The sequence below is a fragment of the Lissotriton vulgaris genome, chromosome 6, assembly GCF_964263255.1.
Source record: "Lissotriton vulgaris chromosome 6, aLisVul1.2, whole genome shotgun sequence".
Taxonomy (NCBI): domain Eukaryota; kingdom Metazoa; phylum Chordata; class Amphibia; order Caudata; family Salamandridae; genus Lissotriton; species Lissotriton vulgaris.
In genome coordinates this window covers 192217215-192232483 of record NC_141694.1, presented here as the reverse complement: position 1 = coordinate 192232483, position 15269 = coordinate 192217215, and the positions used below count along the sequence as shown (strand labels likewise).

The 15269-nt window shown below is 46.1% G+C and overlaps 2 protein-coding genes and 1 pseudogene across 3 annotated transcripts in view; 2 read left to right on the top strand and 1 right to left on the bottom strand.

Moving 5' to 3' along the window:
* LOC147707005 (uncharacterized) overlaps nt 1-14469 on the top strand; it is a 36811-nt pseudogene extending 22342 nt beyond the window's left edge.
* SUPT3H (SPT3 homolog, SAGA and STAGA complex component) overlaps nt 1-15269 on the top strand; it is a 1963693-nt gene that overhangs the window by 111271 nt on the left and 1837153 nt on the right. The gene's annotated exons all lie outside the window — the stretch shown is intronic.
* Nucleotides 1-15269, bottom strand: part of RUNX2 (RUNX family transcription factor 2) — a 331526-nt gene that overhangs the window by 224009 nt on the left and 92248 nt on the right. The window lies entirely within an intron of this gene.

Genomic DNA, 15269 nt, shown 5'->3' with positions numbered 1-15269 from the left:
AGTCGCTCTTCGGATGCGGGGGACGGCGGCGAGGGCGTGGTTGGCTGATCGGAGGTGGCGTTTGGGAGCGTAGAAGTTGACTCGGCTGTTGAGGTAGCTCGGGCCTTGGTCGTGTAGGGCTTTGTGTGCGTGGGTGAGGAGGCGGAAGGTGATTCTTTTGTTGACGGGGAGCCAGTGAAGGTCTCGCAGATGTCCGGAGATGTGGCTGGTTCGTGGGATGTCGAGGATGAGTCTGGCTGAGGCGTTCTGGATCCGCTGGAGTCTCTTCTGGAGCTTGGCGGTGGTCCCGGCGTAGAGGGCGTTGCCGTAGTCCAGTCGGCTGGTGACGAGGGCCTGGGTGACGGTCTTCCTGGTCTCGGTGGGGATCCACCAGAAGATCTTCCGTAGCATGCGTAGGATGTTGAAGCATGCCGAGGAGACGTTGTTGACTTGCCTGGTCATGGAGAGGGAGGAGTCCAGGATGAAGCCCAGGTTGCGTGCATGGTCTGTCGGTTTGGGTGCGGTGCCCAGGGCGGGAGGCCACCAGGAGTCGTCCCAGGCGGAGGGAGAGGGGCCCAGGATGAGGACCTCCGTCTTGTCCGAGTTCAGTTTCAGGCGGCTGGTCGTCATCCACTCGGCTACCTCTTTCATCCCTTCGTGCAGGTTGGCTCTGGCGGCGGCGGGGTCGTTGGTCAGGGAGAGGATCAGCTGGGTGTCGTCGGCGTAGGAGATTATGCTGAGGTTGTGTTTGCGTACGATGGCCGCGAGGGGGCTCATGTAGACGTTGAAGAGGGTGGGGCTCAGAGATGATCCTTGGGGGACGCCGCAGATGACTTCGGTGGCCTCTGACTTGTACGGTGGTAGGCGGACTCTCTGTGTTCTCCCGTCGAGGAAGGAGGTGATCCACTCCAGCGCCTTGTCCTGGATTCCGACGTTGCTGAGGCGCCGTACTAGGGTGCGGTGGCAGACCGTGTCGAATGCCGCGGAGAGGTCTAGGAGGATGAGGGCCGCTGTTTCTCCATTGTCCATCAGGGCTCGGATGTCGTCGGTGGCGGCGATGAGGGCGGTCTCGGTGCTGTGGTTGGCTCGGAAGCCGGACTGTGAGGGGTCGAGGGATCCGTTCGTCTCGAGGAAAGCGGCCATCTGCTTGTTGACGGTCTTCTCGATGACTTTGGCTGGAAACGGGAGGAGCGAGATGGGGCGGTAGTTCTTGAGGTCGGTGGGGTCCGCTGTTGGTTTCTTGAGTAGGGCGCTGAGTTCGGCGTGTTTCCAGCTCTCGGGGAAGATGGTGGTGTCGAGGGATGTGTTGATGATGTCTCGCAGGTGGGGTGCGATGACAGCGTCGGCTTTGTTGAAGACGTGGTGAGGGCAGGGGTCGGTCGGTGATCCGGAGTGGATGGAGTTCATCGTGCGGATGGTGTCTTCGGTGCTGATCGGGGTCCAGGCGTGGAGGGTGGTGGTGGGGGGTGGTTGTTCGGTCATGGTGTGCGTTGGTTGGTTGTTGAAGCTGTTGTGTATGTCCGCGATCTTGTTGTGGAAGTATGAAGCCAGGGAGTTGCAGAGGTCTTGCGATGGGGTGATGTCGTTGTTTCCTGTGCTGGGGTTGGAAAGCTCTTTGACGATGTTGAAGAGTTCCTTGCAGTTGTGTGCGTTGTTGTCCAACCGGTCCTTGAATGCTGTTTTCTTGGCGGCGCGGATCAGCTGGTGGTGTTTCCGGGTGGCAAGTTTGAAGGAGGTCCTGTTGTCCGGTGTCGGTTCCCTTCTCCAGACTTTCTCGAGGGCTCGGCAGTTCTTCTTGGAGCTCTTGAGTTCGTCGGTGAACCATGGGGCTTTCTTGCTGCCGGGTCTGCTGGGCGGGGTCCTCAGTGGGGCGAGTTCGTCCGCGCAGTTGCTGATCCACTTCGTGAGGTTGTCGGCGGCCTGGCTGGGGTTCGCTGAGCTGGCAGGAGGGTGCTGGCTCAGGGAGGTGGCGAGCTGGTCTGCTGTGATCTTGTTCCAGCTTCTGCGGGCGGTCTGTTGCTGGTGGTGGTGGGTCGTTGTTTTCTTGAAGGTGAAGTGGACGCAGCTGTGGTCCGTCCATTGAAGCTCTGTGGTGTGGCTGAAGTTGATGTCCTTGCTGGATGAGAAGACAGCGTCTAGTGTGTGTCCGGCGAGGTGGGTGGGGGTGGACACCAGTTGCTTGAGTCCCAGGTTGGTGAGGTTGTCGAGCAGGGTGCTGGTGTTGCGGTCGTTGTTGTTCTCCAGATGGAAGTTGAGGTCTCCCAGGAGGATGTAGTCAGCGGAGGGGAGGGCATGTGGGCTGACGAAGTCGGCGATGTCCTCGCTGAATTGTGTGCGTGGTCCAGGGGGTCGGTAGATCAGGGTGCCTCTGAGGGTGGTGTTCGGGTTGGTGTGGATCTGGAAATGCAGGTGTTCGGCGGTGGTCAGGGAGTTGTCGGTGCTGGTCGTGAGACGGATGGTGCTCCTGTGGATGATGGCGATGCCTCCTCCCATCAAGTGTTCCTAGTTGGGATAAACTAGGTATGTTCTCCATGCAGGGTATAATGCAGCCTGCATGGAGAACATGCTAATGTGCGCATGACTGTTTGGCCGGGCTGAGAGGGCCGGTCAAAGCATCATGCGCACTGTAGTGTGCTTATCACTCCTCCCCTGCTCTGTCAGCAGAGCATCCCCGCCCTCATGCTACAGCAGCAGGGAAGAATAAAATGATAATAACATCATTATCATTTATTATCATTATCATTTTATCTTTCCTTTCTTTTACTGCTGCACAGCAGCAGTAGGGCGACGCTCTTCCGCCTCAGGGGAGGAGCCACAACTGATTTTATCTGATGTTGGCTACCATGATTTATTGCTGCCACACAAAGGCTTGTACTCCTTTAAGATTCATTGCTGCTGAATGAGATGTACACTTTTATGATTTGAACCAAAAAATCGAATAATGTTTAATGACCTGAACTAGTTGCTTGTTTGCCCTTCATTAGCAATTATTGGATCCAGTCTCCTGAGGTTCTGGTGATGTATGTACAGTCTGCTTTTTCCTGCAGGAGCAAATATGGTCTACTTTTCCAGATGTTGCTGACAGAGGGCAAAGGCACTCATTAGTACCATCTGTTTTAGCTCATCTAGATCATTAAGCATCTTTGTTTGAACCTGTTAATGGAGTCCCACTACCTGTTGATCAAATTGGCCATAATGGCTGGTCTTGCAGGGATTTAATTCCATCACATAGGCCTGTCGGTACCTTATTGCATCTCTTTCGGTGTCCTTAGTAAAAAGTGAAGGACAAGTATTTGAATCACGTGATTGAAGCCTGTGGCTTGGCATAGGTGTATTAGTTGCTTTCATGTCCTTCTACACTTTGTGATTTGGAGGGTGCAGATTTTAATAAATTACGTGATCTTAGAATACTCCTTGGTTTAGGGGGTCAAGCTGGTAGGCAAAGCATAGATTTGGGGTTACAGTTTAAGGCGTGCCATTCAATTTCTAAATTTCCGAATTATAAGAACTTTAAGTATACATTGAGGTTAGTTGTATGTTTGGCAGAATTACACAATTCCAGGCAAGTTTTGAATTCTGGATTTGAACCGAGGTCTACTCAGCCACTCCACCACAACTCTGCCCCGCCACCTCTCAGCCCTTTTTTTCCTGTACCAGGATGGTCTTTCTAAGAGACTTAAACCTTTCTTGAAAAAGCCTGGAGATGTGAGCAGAAGATGCCCATGCATTCTCTATGTGAGCTTAGATGGTATTAGACGTGTGCTCTAATAACAAGATTAGTGACCACCAAGCCTTGCCCGCTATGCTGTGATGGTATGAGTTAGGGTCTTCGTGCTTCCGCCACCCACATCTAACATGTTCATTAGAGACCCTCATCCCTTCCCCATCACTGCCCAGTGGTTATGAGACAGAGATCTGCCAGCACTTGTCAACCTATGCAGAGCGTCTGCGACGCCATGTTTTCTGCGCCTGCGCATGGCTGAGACTGATAGAAACCTTTTATGATGCCCTCGCCTGGGTAGTCTGACTAAGAGATGCTCTTTTCTTGGCCATCAGAGTTTGGATGGTGGAACCCCTAGCCCCCCATGCCATCCTTACTTGTGCCTCAATAGTGTGACATTGAATCCTGCACTTCACATGATTGCCTGAGACCCCAAGGAGGTCCCCAGCCTTCTCCTGATTGGGGGCGCTCAGAGGCATAGGAAAGGGGCAGGCCCGGACTGGCCGTTGAGGGCACCGGGCAATCCCCCGGTGGGCCGCATGGTTGGGGGTCGGTTTTGGGCCCCTGGGGCCGTTTTTTTGTTACAGTGCCGTTATGCTGCAAAAACGGCCCTGTAACAAAAACGGCCGAAAACCGGCCCTGTCACAGAGCGCGGTCGCACCTCTCCCCCCTCCCCGGGGCCGGCCGAGCACTTTGCCAGGGCCGGTTCTGGTTCCCAGTCCGGCCCTGGAAAGGGGGTGTGGTGGTTGCGGGCTGCCCCGGGTGTCATCACTGAGGGGGGTGACAAAATAGCAAAAATATACTAAGGGGGTGACAAAATGTCAATAATGTGTGTTTTAAACACATTTTTTTACCATTTTGTCAAGCCGGGGGTAACAAGAAATTTTCTGCACCGGGTACCACCTGACCTTGATACACCACTGGGGGCGCTAGAGCTGATACTTGACTCAAAGGTGAGCGCTGTGTGCTGGAGAGGTGCGCATACATCCAGGTACATGGCTGCAGGACACACTGCATTTCAGGAGGGGGTATCGAAAGAGAACCCGTATTAAAAAGAGGCAGGGAAAGAGAGGACGCAAGGAAAGAGGAAGACGTCAGATTCTATGGAACTAGTGCAATTTTGCACAAACATGCTCTGATTACGAAGATGGCACTGGTGACATTTTACTCAAACATGCTCTGATTACGAAGATGGCAATGGTGACATTTTGCACTGACCTTTATTCGGCCTGATATATACAAAAACGCTAAGCGTGCAGAATTGGGGTAGTTCTTCTTGGATGGGGGAAGCTGGGGGCGGGAAGGGGCCTGAAGCAACTTCTAGGCACAGCAGATAGTAGTAGGACACGCTGTGTTTACTGAAGGGGAGCCCATAATAATGATGTGTACCACCGCAGATGCGTGCATCCTGTTATCTGATGAGGAACCGAAGATGAATCCGCTTCGAAGGACAAGCTAGGATATTTATGGTCACATGGCTTCTTTATCTTGGAGATACAGCAGTGAAGTCATATTAGCCAGTAGCGTAAACAAGTTAGACCTATTTCGAAATGAAAGCCAGATAACTAAGAAAAAAAGAAAAAAGGAGGGAGGGAAAAGAGAAAGAAAGAAAGGGAAAAGGGGGAGGAGCTGACTATGAAAGGAAAGAAAGGAAAGGAAAAAGAAGAGAAGAAAGGAAAAGAAAAGAAAACAAGAAAAGAAGAGAAAAGGAAAGGAAAGGAAAGAAAAGATACGGAAATTAAATGAAAGAAAAGAAGATATGTGTAACAATAAAAGGGCAAAATAATGAGGGATAGAAATAATGATATGTTGAAAATTGAACAATGAAAACAGATAACGATAAAACAAAAAGATGTGAGAAAAAGGGAAATGTATGGAAAAATTAGGAAAAGAAAGAACACAGTAAGGAAGATGGAAAGCGCCAAAAGAAAATAAAGAATGTGACTGGAAGGTGTGAGTAGAAATAAATCAAGAATAATGAAAAAGGGAAGGGAAGTCGAAGAAAGAACACAGTAGCAAAGAAAAAAGAAGGACCAGAGGAAAAGAACATATCAATAAAAAGTGTGCTGTGCGTGCTCGATCTTGTGTTTTGCATGGTATTGCTATTTTGTTATGATTTAATTAACTAGGCAACAAACGCATTACATTGAAAACATTAAATGAAAAAAGAAACAGAATGAGAAAAGGAAAGAATGAAACAAACAAAAAACAAAGAAAAAGCATTATACCCTGAAATGAAACAGAAAGAAAGAGTGAACCAAATATGAAAAAACTGAGAAAGAAAAACTGAAAGAACTGCAGAAATAATGAAACGAGAGCAAAGAAGGTGAAGAGATAACGTTCAACAGATCACGCAAAAATATAGAAAAGAGGAGCAGTGACTACTTCTTTTTTTATTTTCGTCAATTACAAATAAAGACTGGAATTTCCTACAGAAACCCGTCCTGTAAATGTGACACTTGAGCTAAGATGTCTTTAGAAGTTTAATAAAGATAGTTCTTTCCCACTTCGCAGGTCCTGTCCTGTCACGAGCCAGAAGAGCCCCCGACTCCATCCGCACATCTGAAACCCCTTTGTAAAATATGTCCAACAGATGCTCCCAGAATCAAAGCACGGGCCTCTGCCTCGCATTAACCAGTGGGGTCAACTACAGTAGGTTTTAATTCGCCGTTAGCTCTATTTATTGGGGAAAATTGACTGGCGAGAGGGCTTCTGCTCTGGACGGGCTTTGGTGTAATGTCCGGAAGAGAGGAAATCAGCAGACGGATGGTGGCACTTTGATGTGCAGAGGAGCTAATTGTTGAGGCAGCAGACAACATGTGGGCTGGGGAAGTAATTACCCAGCAGCGTCTGAGGAGTAGACTGCCCATCATGTCAGGAAAATGATGCAGGCCTGAAGGAAGTGAGAGGTAAGTGCCGCGTCTGGACTCCGGCCCTGGCACACTGTGTGCACTGCAGCAGCAACTGGTTCCCACTGACCTGCCCTGGGTCCTTGGGTACCCGAGGGGCTAGCCATCGAGGCCTAGCAGGGCCAGAACATCTCCACGCCAGCAGAAACCGCAGCAGGACCACCAGCAACCAAACACACTGTAGGATCTGCTCTGGTGCTAGAGCAGGAGCCCCATAAAAGAAGGCACTTCCCAAGTCCTGCATATAACTCTTTTACTTTCTGCCCATACCTGGGTAAACTGAGTGCCAGTAAAATGGGTAATAATAACACTTGTTAACAGCGCTTAGAAACATAGAAGTGCAGTATGAAGCGCTATGGAAACCTTTGTAATTATTATGGGCTTTATTGTGGTGAAAGATGGCTGAGATCCCAAAAGTATACAAAAAGGTGGTGGTAGAATGTTTGAATTAATCCCAGACACTGATAATGACGCGGGCCGAATCCATTGTTATTTTGCACACCTTGCCACCTCACTTTGGACCCAGCCATTTGCAAATCAATCTTGATGCTGCTCTAATGGGAACACTCCAGCCTCACCTGTCACGCCGCCGGTCCTCCCTAAATAACACACAAGCAACCCAGGGCCAGATTGGTCCTTATTAGGGTTGAAAGTACAATGAATACAGGTGCATCCTTCGATTCCTTCTCCACCACATGTTAGCAGCTTGAACGGGGGCCGGAGAGTGCCACTGGGCAGTTTGCGTGACATAAAACCTTTACAATGTTGTTCATGTGCGCCTTGAATTTAATTGGTGCCGCTGGAATGCAAAGCAAGAGGGACCCGTGGGGACGGGTACAAGAGAGCACAATTGGAAAGAGAGACTGAAGGAAGAAATGGATGGAAAGATGTATGAATGAAGAGCTGGGTGTATGGATGGGCGATAGAAAGTTTGATGGATTAAATGGTGAATAGAGGATAGAATGGAAGGGTGAAGGAATGGATGGGAGGTAACTGGATTAGTGAAATGATGGAGAGAAGGATAGGATTATGGAATGATGGATGGAGGGCTTCATGGAGGGAAGGAAGAATGGAGAGAATTGGTGGATAAGTGAAGGCAATGATGGGTGGATGAAGAGAAGGAAGGGCAATGAGAGACGGATGGATAGGTTGAAGGATAAGCACATTCACTAAGATTGCAAGTGTATAAAGCACGATTAGGCCACAATGTTTTCCAGAGTTCTTCAGGGAAGCATCCGATTACCTTCAGGCTAACATATTTCACTCACTCACACACTCACTCAGTTTGATTTGTTTTATGGTTCAACGTGGGGGTAGTTTATTTTTCTGAGTACTCCCTTAATTAAATATTATTTTAGGGTGATGGTGTTTGATGGATCTGATGAATATTTTGGGGTGTTTAAAACAGACTCATGAATTTTAATAATCTTTGACTCAAAATACAGGCAATCTTAGCAGTATAGTAGATTTGCAAAAGAATGTTTTCAGTTGATTTGGCGTGGATTTTAAAGACGCCTTTAGTTCTGTTTCTGGACTTGGTAATGTATTTGGTAAGGGACTTTTTGGTCCCTTTATCATTTAAGCTATAGGCCCTCTCGTATATTGATGGTATTTACTTATTTGTCTCCAACAGTGATGTGATCTTTGACAACAGCATTGCAGGTTACAACACATTACAACACTGCCCTGCATTTTAACTTCTGCCTGCTCAATTTTGAACCACATTCTGGTGACTTCAGGGCCCTGTTTCGGGAATCTACATTTTGTGGGTTGCAAGCTCATCCAATATTTTGACAATTTTACAAATGTTTTTTTCTAACAAGGTCTTTTGGTCTTGATTGGTGTTTCAAATACACCCTATTGCTTTTTATGTCAGGTCAGTTTCTGCCTCATTACAGTGGTTGAGACATCTGAATGAGATGGGTTTCTTCTCAGGTCTTTTGTGAGTTTACAGACAGTATAGCAGGGTCTACTCACTAAATACATTTTGTAGTACGTTTAGTAGTATTACAATAGTACTACTCATGTTGTATAAAATTGTATTCACTAAGCTTTGGGGGGGAGGTCTCCACCTTCACCTGTATCCTTTGCTTTCTGTGCAAAGATGTCGTCCGAGACTGTGGAGATTGCTGCACACACACCTACATTTTAGTAGTAAATATGGGAGGAATGGGGAGTACTTAGTACAAAGTGAGAGGGGTTTAGGAAGGAGTAAGGATGGCTAGGGGTTTAGGAAGGGACATGCATCCTCTCACAAAAGAGTAAGCCCATAGCCATTCACAAACTGCAGGTGACCCAAAACTGTCATACATGTACTTCAGCTCAAACCTTGTGTCAGTCCAGTGCTACTCATGACCAATATTTTGATCAACATGTAAGTCTACACTATGTAGTAACTGGACCCTGCACAGTGCTCCATTGCCTTTTGGCTCAGTTCACATTATAGGAATACTATGTACATAGATGTATACATACACTTCAAAATGGTGAATTGCCGAAGATAGTAAAATTACTGCAAAATGTATGAGTACATTTGCTCATGTAATTAATATTACTATTTCTTTGTTAAGCACTAGTTCACCAAAAAAGGTATCTTGAAACAAGTTCATGTGGCTATACACATGTGTACATTCAGCTTTGTGAATAGGCCCCATCATATTCTGGAGGTGCCAAAAATCAGGAGCACATATACAATACCAACAGTAAAAAGAGGAGAAGTGGAGCCACAGTGACACCTCTCCTAACCTGGGACCCTATATATTTTTATAAGGACTCACCCACTGAAATATTCCAGGGCCATGCTTCATCATCGAGTCCTCACCCAGAGAACCTAAAATGTCTAGGTGGGCTCAGATCCTGCCCCCTCTCCGAGGGAGGGATCTCCTCTAGGAGGAATTTCCAGTGTGATATGTTTTAGAAAATATAAAATCACCTCAGGTCTCAAGGTAAAACTTTTATTCAGTTGCTGGCTACTTGAGTAAGTTTAAAAACATAAGGGGTTTTGCTTGGGGATAAATGCAGGGTCACTTACATCACCAACAAGATTTGTCTACGTGTTTCAGTCACTTAGGCCCAGACCGGTTCTGGTGGCTTTCCTCAGGACCTCAATACCACAGATCTCTAAGCATAGGGGCACTATCCCACAGCTTGAACCTTATGCACACGCAATTTGCTATGTACACGTTGTGTTATAGTGTGTGTTGTGAAATACCTTAATTCATGCATATTACAAACTTACACACATCTTGGGTTCAATTGGCCTGATACCTCAAAAAGGGGCTCATAAAGTCTCCCTAGAGTGTATTAGAGGTGGGCAAATCCCGTAGTCACACATTCGTGAAGGGTTGAGCCCTTTGGGGATACCTTTAGGACCTCCAACCCCAGCATTCACGTACACAATATTCAGTCTGTTGTTTTCTCTATAAAATAATTCTGTATATTATGGCTGTGGTAATATTTTGCAGTGATACACATTATTTACATGATTGATTCACCACAAAAAGAGGAAGCCATGTTCCTGTGACCACTTCTGGATGAAGGGGATGTTTTACTTTTGCTGTGAAGAACAACTGACCACAGACCCAGAGAATATGAAGGCTGCATTTAGCAAGTGAACAGTGCAGGTAGGGTGACCTGGTGTCGCATATTTCTCCAGAAAGTCCTGGTTTTCTGAGGACTGCCTGTGTCCCGGCGCTTTCTTTAGTTTTAAGTAAATGTACGGGCTCTTGGGACTAAGGTCTCATCATCCAGAAAGGAGAATTGAAAGTCATGCTCCTGTTAAGTACATTTTGTTTCTTTCAGGAAGCGCAGGAGGAGGTGAGCCGCATGCATGCTGCAGCAGATTGGGAGACAGTGCGGGGATGGAGGGCAGGGGGGCTCAGGGTAAATGGTGGAAGAGCTAATGTTATGTATATATAGCTTGTAAGTGTGTGGCATATATTTATACACTATATATATATATATATATATATATATATATATATATATGTATATATATATATATATATATATAGATACATATATGTGTGTGTGTGTTTACACATTTACAAGGCTATGCAAAATCAGCATAGGCCAGACATAAACGCAAGGATAAAGGCTTTAGTCCTACTTTTTTGTTTTGTACATCCCGGTTTTTCCTTCTTAAATTCTGGGCATCCTAAGTGCCAGGGGCGGCTCCTTCTCAAAGGCGGAGGAGCGTCACCCTGCAGCTCTCAGAGCAGGAAAAATAAAATTATAATAACATAGTTATTATCATTTTATTTTTCATGGGTTCGGGGCTGGGTTAGGGCGGGTGGAGCTGGTGGCACAGGGGGAGGAGTGGTGTGTGCACACTAAGTGCACATGACTGCTTGGTTGGAAGTCTGGGATCAGCCAAACAGTCATGCGCACTTAGCATGTTCCCCACCAGGCTGCATTACACAACCTGGTGGGGAACTTGCGCAAGCTCCCTGTCCCCGTCTGATCACCGAATCACAGTGCTCAGACCAATAACAACGCTGCATTGCAGAATTGTGATTGGCTTAGGGCAGCCTGGAAGCCCGAGTGCTTCCTGGTTCCCAGATCGAAGCAAAGGTGGAGAGATGGCAGCCGGAGGTAAGTGTTTTCTATTTTTATATTTTGTTCCCTCCAAACCCCTGCCTCTGATCCCTGTTCTCTGTTCCCTGCCAGCCGCTACTGCTAAGTGCAGGAGTCATAAAGGCCTTTAAGTCAGGCTGGCCAAATCTGAACTGATGATAGGCGTTTTAGTACAGTCCTGCGAAAGGCGTTCAAAGACTGTGAGTTTGGTGAGCTTAAACAATGCTCAACCAATCCGTACTATTAATTAGGAGTCTATATCACCTCCTTTCCAGCATAAGAAGGATTTTATCTGGTGCAATAATTATTACCAATTCTAAGTTGTGCCCTGGGGCATAACATGCAGATTTTGGTGTTCACAGCACCAAAAATGAATACCTTGATATTTATTAGAAATGTTGCCCTGGTAAATACCTGCAGGTATGAACTCATATCATTTGCCAAGGGATACGGTTTTTATTGCATCTGTTCCATACCAGGTGCGATAAAAATGCACACAACTCATAATTGCAATATGTACGGTAATAGGCTCAGATAAGTGTAGTAAGTGTATATATACCTATTAGTGAATAAGCAAACAGTCACTAATAGAGTACATATTGGTGAATAACATACGTTATTGTGGTGAGAAACAAAGCCAGGTCATTTGTAACTGCAAAATACGTCTGGAAATTTCTGGATTTATGAGTGTACTTTTATGTTTTTCATTCACAAAATCACTTCAATCTTCGCCCATGTCTGAGGACTGGGAGTTCTTGGGCAGGGATGTTCTGGAAAGTTTGTGCACACCCACACATTTGTGAGAATACACCAACGCGGCCCATTCCCACTATAGAAGGTCGGAGATTACCTCCTGTCAAAATCAGGGGTAAACCCCTTTTCAGGGTGGCAATGGGTAGCGGATAACAACTGGTGAGCTAAATTCATGGTTTTCTTCTGCGCTATTTCACTTAAAATCGCAAGTGCCTCCTAGGATGTCATTAATCCCCTGCATGAGCTGATTCCAAGCAAAAGCTCGACCCCATCTAGTGTAACTTTTTGGGGGGAATCAACAAGTGGCAAAATATAAGTGCCGTGAACACGTTTTTAAGAGAGAATAACTATTTGTTTTATATAGTGCAGTTTGCTCTCTGAAGTATACTCAAATAGCAGGTACTCTGATCGTCAAACTTAATTGTACCCATTTTACCAACCTTAGATGGATAAAAAGTAGAGAAACCCCAACCTTGACTCCGATTACACACAGATCGCAGCAGCAAAGGCTGAGATATCTTACCAGAAGAGCAGTGTGTGTGTCACCTACTGGGCTCAGATTTTCATCCTTCTGCAGTCTATGAAATGACTACCATTGAGCATTAGCAGTGCAGTGGCATTTAAGTGGCGTGGCAGCGCATGGGAGGGCAGCGCGGGATTAGGGCAGTGCGGGGCAGCAAAGGGAAAATATATATTTTTAAATGCTTACTGCAGCGTTGGTGCTGTTCCGGCCTCTATTCCTCGACTCCCGGCATGCCACAGAGTTCCCTACGCAAGTCCAGATGCTGCTCTCAAGCTGGTGTTACCCATCATGAGAGTAGCCTCGTGATTGGTGTGAGCGCCCTAGTTGGGCGCTCACTAAGGGACTACGACCCTCTGCTTGTTCTCCACCTGGCTGTAAAGGACAGCTTGAGTGGAGAGATATAAGTGCGCATGACGGTTTGGCCAGCCTTAGACAGCTCCACCCTCGGCTCAGCTGCAGGAAGTCAGCGAGGAAAAATAAAAAGATAATAACATTTGCTATTATCATTTTGTTTTTCATTTTTCACTGCTCAAAAGCCGTGGGGCGACACTGAGCCGCCGCTGCAATTGAGCTAGGATCTATTACCACTGGTTAAAAAATTGCCATTATTATCTAAGCACCATGAGTCCATTTACGTTGAGGCCTTCCCATCAGCAAGTGGCAGAGTTGCCATTCCTCGTTAGAGGGCCTGTACCACACACCAGTGTTAGCACAGGAGTTCGAATACAGCTCATGGGGTGGGACGCCATTTTGGGAGCGCCTGTCAACACATGCATCACTCTTTTCCACAGGGGACTTATGGAAATGGTTCCTTCAAAGACTTCTGGTCTTCAGCGAACATGCCCCCGGTCTCCGATTCCCTAACATGGTAATTGGTGGAAGGGGGAAACGGAGAAACCCTGCACAGAATATCTGGCATACGTTATGCAAATGTGATACCCAGGCTGTCTGATTGGGCCTGACTGTTTATGCCGCTGGGTTCAAAGGCTTGGTGCATGCACGCATGTTTCCATATTTGCATTCTGGAATTGCTCCTCAAATCTGAGTGAATGATTTCATTTACGGCAGATTTTTGTGTGGAATTTCGATGTGCTGAAAGACTTCTCGGTGTGTTTCATACTGTTTCATACTTTCGGCCCAGACTGCTGGTCTGCGCTTACCCAGTTAAGTTTGTCTGCAGATTAAATGATTTAAAGATGTTTTGACTTACTCTTGATTAGAGAGAAAATATATTGGTTAATTAAAGTAGTGTATAGTTTTGGGATGGACTTGTCTGGTTTATAGTTGGGAAGAAACGAACTGAGCTTTACCAGGTGTGATGAGGGACGTGAAAGCATCCAGGCTTCGTTCGGAAAACTCGAGTAGTTTAGTTGTATCAATATTTTTCCGCCATAAATTGTTTGCTTTTATTTGGATTCGTGCTTTCCAGAAATGATGGAGCATCACTCAATTGCTAAATAGCTATATATGTGTGTGCATATATATATATATATATCAAAACAATAACCTTTCAGGCATAGAGTGCTGCAAAAATTATGCTAAAAGGGAGCAGAGAACTCTGGGTAGTTCCCAAGTTGAGGTGGATAATTTATGTGGCACTCCCTGCCTGTTTTGCTATATACATGTATGTGTGTGTGTGTATATATATATATATACACACACACACACACACATATATATATATATATATATATATATATATATATATATATATATATATATACACATATATATATGCGTAGAACTCAATCCGAATCGCTGAGCCCCCTATCCCAGAGGCATCACGAGGACCAGAAATGAGGAGATGACCACACTAGGCAGGTGAGTAGTAATGTCTTTATTTAAAAAGAGCGCCCTGCCAGCATCATTTTATTTGGATTCGTGCTTTCCAGAAATGATGGTGCATCACTCAATTACTAAATAGCTATATATCTGCATGTTTCTAACAATCTTTCTTCTTACAGGTATCCGGCCCCAGCAAATTGCTGGATGTGCCCCCACGGCTGTAAGCCGTGAGTATTTGAAAAAAAAACATTTTCACACATATATCCTCTCGGTTGGGTGCACCTTAGCGCGTGCAGACCGCCGGAGGATCACATTACTGGTCCTGATGAATGCTGAGCGACTTGGGCTCCAATAGCAGAAACATGTTGACCAAAGTAATTAAGGACTAGGGATCTCCAATTATTGAGATCATTCCAATTCATCACTTGTTTTTAACCAAGTGCTGGTTGGACTAGTAATAAAAAAAAATGTTGGCAGTCACAACTTAGCATTTTTTTTAGAATATTTTGCACTCACTTAGCACTATTGGGTTTATTCCACCACTTCAACACACACACGAACCAGCTCCGCTGTAACCAGGCGTTGTAGCACACTGGAAGGGCGCTAGGTCCTTCCAGTGGGGACCCGATGATGAAGCATGTCACCACTAGGTGGTGAGTGAGGGTCCTTTAAGCAAATAACATTTGCTTTTGTGTTTTTGTTTGTGTTTTTCCTTCACCCAGTTTTTCAGTTTTTCTGTTTTTCTGTCTGTCCCTCACTACATCCCTTGAGGTGCCTGATTGCTATTTCACTCTCTTGTTGTTTATTCATACTATTACTAGGGGTAGGAGAGTGAATATCTTTACCCTTTCTCTCTTGTTGATCGATTATGTATATATATATACATGTGTATTGTTTAGCCCCGGATTTGCCATTGACATTGTTTAGATTTACTGACTCTGGTAACTCGGCAAGAGTTCACAGTACCTTCTAGCAGAGGTCACATGGAGACGGAAGAAAGGTGATTTCACCATCAGCTCAAGGG